Source organism: Mizuhopecten yessoensis, unplaced genomic scaffold (genome assembly GCF_002113885.1).
Source record: "Mizuhopecten yessoensis strain PY_sf001 unplaced genomic scaffold, ASM211388v2 scaffold10527, whole genome shotgun sequence".
NCBI lineage: Eukaryota > Metazoa > Mollusca > Bivalvia > Pectinida > Pectinidae > Mizuhopecten > Mizuhopecten yessoensis.
Window position 1 is genome coordinate 63,192 of NW_018408591.1, and position 5,461 is coordinate 68,652.

Genomic DNA, 5,461 nt, shown 5'->3' on the forward strand with positions numbered 1-5,461 from the left:
CACGAGTGTAAGATTATATTTATCACATAATATTCATAACTTAAAAACAAATTCAAACACAATTATGCTTTATCAGCTGACTCTATAAAGATAAAAACCAAAGTACTCTGATCTAGTAGTCGATATCAATGGAAAGCTTCAGGTAGATTCTTGCGGCGCGTTTTAATAAATAGTATTGTCGTTCCGCGTAGTGCAAAGTAGTTCCAGAATTCCTTTCTAAATAATGAACAGTTTTAAATGCAATGAAATAATGATGACATAATAAACATTTAAAACCCTTTTAAAATAACAGTAAACAATAAAGTAGTAACTGTAGTGGCGTAGGAATATGTTATTACGGTGTTGACCAATCGCAGCATGCACAAGATACAAGATACAAGAAATTTAATTTAACGTCGCATACAGGTAAACAGGGAACATTAGCTTTTGAGAGCTATTATTGCGACAAACATCTGGAAAAATAACAATAACATATTATATTACAAGTAAAGGGAGATAATCACATATATTAATAAAAAAACACCAGTAATAATCATCACAGAAAAAGAAAGTATACATATCCCAGATTTCTAAGTGATTGGGAGTCCCCTACCTACAAAGGCCCCCGGGATATATATATAAAACTAGTGTTAATATATGAAAAGAATTAAATGTGATCACAGATAAGAAGTATTCAGAATAGGTAAATAAAAGACATAGTTAATAGTGAATGAACACTTGTATATCACACAAGAATTACTTAGGACTTAGGATTAAAAAACTATGAATAGGAATATACATACAATGCTTATATAGCAAAGAATAGAAATTGACAGAATATACACTATTATATTGTAAATTAAAAATGATACCGAAATCAATTGACAAAATTTATCAAGTTTTGTAAAGATTTTTTTTAGAAAATATGGAATTAAAATTCAAATAAGATGCAGCAAAATTAAAGAATAGAATTAAAACATATAAGAAATGAGATAAGACAATAAAAGTATCACACAATCCAAAATGTCAGGTGGCAGAGGTAACCAGGGCACAGTATGAAGTATCACTCTTTGCAGATATTGCAAAGGTAGATGGGGCCATCCCAGGAATGGACCAGCCTCCTGAATTCTTTTGGGAGACTGTTCCACACCCGGGCGGCCTCAAAAGCAAACGATTTATGTCCATACTTCACAGTGTTGACCCTGGGCACCTCTGCAGTATTTTCTTTCCTGAAGTCATAATTAGACATCTTAATATTTACAAGATTATGAATATATTCAGGAGAAATTTTGTTAATGATTTTAAAAACCTCACAACCAATTTCCTTCAGAGCCTGTCGCTGTTGGTAATACTGAGTAAGTGTCTGAAGGATGAGTTGGGATCATTATGTATAGACCTTAAAGCTCTTTCTTGTATCTTTTCTAGCTTTCTGACACTCTTTATGGAACAAGAGTGCCAGACTAAAAGACAATAGCTAACATTTGAAACAATAAATGACTTATAAATTACAAGTATACCTTGTTTGGTTAAAAAAACTCCCAAATCACTTTAAAATAGACAATTGCCATGAGGCTTTCCTACAAATTTCAGAGATATGAGCTTCAAAATTTAAAAATGAATCAAAGTTCACACCTAAAAGTTTGTCAACACTGTCAGGAACATTATCTATTTCGCCAATACTAAAAGACTGTATAGCATCTACCGAACGTTTCCCTTTACAAATGGTCTGGATTTATCAGGGTTTGCTTTCATCTGGTTTAATTTAAATCAGTCTTTTACATTTTGACAGTCATTTTCAATATTATGTTTTAAAGCATCTGCGTCTTTATTTGATTCACTGAAAGTGTTGTCGTCTGCATAATTATATGATTTACAGGATGTCACATATAAAAACATATCATTTACAAATACATTAAAAAACAAGGGTTCTAAAATAGAACCATGGGGTACCCCTTCTGCACTTCCATCCAGTCACCACATTTGGAGCCATTTTTTACCTGCTGCTTCCTGCTGGTCAGGTAGCTGGACACCAGGTTAACTGAGGCTTTGCTCAGGCCATAGGCCTCCAGCTTCCCAACCAACAAGTTATGAGGAAGACAGTCAAAAGCCTAGGTTTTATTACACGTGTGTATTAACATATTTAAGACATGGCCTTATGACATAGTAAAATGGGTCAGTTATGTGATAAATAGATATATTCATGACTTTTTAAGCATCAGCAACAAAAAACCTAGAATATAAAGCTTTATTTAATGTACCTGATATACTAGCTATACATAGACCTCGTTTGACTTTGTTGTCTGAATTGTTTGTTATAGTTTAATTAGACATAACCCTTGTTGAGAAAACCGAAAGAATACTTAAGTGACACAAAACCGTTGTTCGAACCTTGATTAAACTTAAATGGAAAGATCTTCATGCTGACCATTACATAGTTTAAAAATCAAGACCATACGTTCCGGAAGGATAAGTGGATGTTATGCGTGTTGAAAATTCAGGAAGTGATCAAACGGTTTTTGTGGTCGTAAAGCAAACTATAAAATATTGCTCCGGCCGCACTTTGCTTGTTTGACTCAAGTAAGGAATTGCATAAACCACAGTAGGCACAGGAACGAAAGAATATGTTACAGTAGGCAAAGGAACGAGAGAATATGTTACAGTAGGCACAGGAACGAGATAATATGTTACAGTAGGCACAGGGACGTGAGAATATGTTACAGTAGGTACAGGAACGAGAGAATATGTTACAGTAGGCACAGGAACGAGATAATATGTTACAGTAGGCACAGGGACGTGAGAATATGTTACAGTAGGTACAGGAACGAGAGAATATGTTACAGTAGGCACAGGAACGAGATAATATGTTACAGTAGGCACAGGGACGTGAGAATATGTTACAGTAGGTACAGGAACGAGAGAATATGTTACAGTAGGCACAGGAACGAGATAATATGTTACAGTAGGCACAGGGACGTGAGAATATGTTACAGTAGGCACAGGGACGTGAGAATATATGACAGTATGCACAGGAACGTGAAAATGTGGTACAGAAAGCACAGGGACGTGAAAGTTTGTTACAGTATGCACAGGGGCGTGATAATTTGTTACAGTATGCACAGGGACTTGGAAATGTGTTACAGAAAGCACAGTGAGGTGATAATTTGATACGGCAGGTATATTGAAACATTTGATGTTTAATGTTTATCTGTTTAAGGGTTAAGAACAGCTATCAGTACAAATGCCTCCCTAATAATGATAAATAATAGAAGGGACGAAACTCTTTATGTCAAAAATCTTCCCAATGCAACTTGATTGCAGCAAATATCCCATTTTTGATGAGTGGATAAGACACGCTTGATATCGTTGGAAAGATGTAAATTATTTTACTTTCAATAACATTGTATTTCAACGGAAAATGTATTCTCCTTACACAGACATGACCTTCGTTTATTCTTTCGAAATATTCTCAGTTGGTGTGCGCTTTTAGCATATTCATGAGGACCCTTAAAAAGATTACAGTTGTCTCAATATCTAACAAGGGCATTTTTTTCATAAATAAATATGATATTGAATGAAAAATTAAAATGGCTTTTATCCGCGAATGATGTCGACTCCCGTACACAGTGTCCAGAGAGATACAGGTTGGCGACGACTATGGACCAAGATACAAGAAACTGTATTAACGTCGCATAAAGTAAAGAAAAACATTAGCTCTTGAGAGCAATTATTGCGACAATCGGAACTCCTCGGTCGTTGCTTTTCGTTCACGGAAATGGCCGAGTGGTTACGATTGGACTACATGTATGTATGGACAAGTCTTTTGTCACCTTTAGGATCATATTTGAAATATTCTTTTTCCTTGTGCGAAATCAGGGCCAGTGATCTTGAGTAGCGCCCATTTGTGTGTCGTGTTGTTTCGAGGGCGCGATATTACCTTGATTAGACCTAGATTTACGTGGCGGTGTCGTTGATGAAGCAAAAGATGCTTACTCCTCCTTTCCGGCTCATTGTACCTTTTCAGGGACATGCAAGTTAATCCTGGCGAGGTGCAAAGTTTCGTGATGACTAAGATCAATAAAAAATGGAAAAGTTTCCATTCATTTTTGAGATGCTGTTAGTTATGTTTTAGGTACTAATACGCAATCATTTTAAATTGATTGAAAAAAGACACATAATAATGTTGTTGTTCCATTTAATCTGAAAACCTGGTTTCTCAAAGATGTGTTGATGAAATGCATTTCTTCTAGAATTTAAAAGCTTATCAACTCCCAAAAAACTTATTGAACGACAGAGGTGTTGGTGAAACACACATTTTAAATAAACTGGTTTGTTCAAAATCATGAGCAATACAACAAAATGATTTAAACAATGGCCTCCGTTGAATTCGTACTTTTTTCCACGTATTAAACCCTAATATAGTACTAAATTTGATGCTTGATAATAGGTAAGTAAATCTTATTAACATCAAACTACTCAAGACCGTTTCGTTACCTACGCTGAGAGATGCGTAGGTAACGAAGAGGTCTTGAGAAGTCTGTCACGTTTTACTTAAATGTGAATTTGCTTAGAATGAATTAAAATCATACATTAAAGTATGTACCGTTTGTTGTTGTTTCTGTTGCCCCTGCTGTTGCCGTTGTTACGCAAAGAAATCAATTGTTTGTTGGTCCCAAAACTGTAACACACATCACAGCACTAGCCAATAGAAAAACATAATAATGAAAACAGGATTTTAGTTTTTTTTCTATTGGCTATATACATGTTCCTACGCATTTGTGTGACACGGTGACATTTCAAGTTAAAAAACAGTGAGATGGGAAATAACAACTGAATTGAGTAAATGATTACGTTTAGATGAAAACAATACAAAAACAAATTGGATTAGAACATACAATACGGTTCTCCTCGTGGAACAGCTACCTTTCTATTTTAAGTTGTACCACGTTTCATGCCAGTATATTTGGTTCCTGTCTAAATCTTAATGATTATCTGCAGTACTAGTATTCAATATTGAATCGAGGATTACATTACGTTCGGAAGTGCAAATATCCTTGGAGTGAGAGAAACGACATGCATTTATCGGTATCGCCGTACCGCGCTAGAATGGAACATACGGCTCGAATTATCTAAGATTACACCATTGTTTGTCTAAAAATAAAAACAAATGATAAAAAAAGGAAAGAAAGAAATAACATATCACTGAAGTACGATCTTTTTCTAAAGAAGACGCGTTCCAGTAACTGTGAGCCTTAATGTCTTTGATGCATAAATGACTATTGATCTGGTGAACAACATATAGTTGTTTGTTAGCGAAAGTGATGGATTGTTGAAATACGTGATGTGCTGTATGATAAAGTACATGTATGTACTGCTTACAAAAGGAAGACAGAGAAAGACAGACGGACAGTCAATAAATCACAGAGAGAGAGAGAGAGAGAGAGAGAGAGAGAGAGAGAGAGAGAGAGAGAGAGAGAGAGAGGGA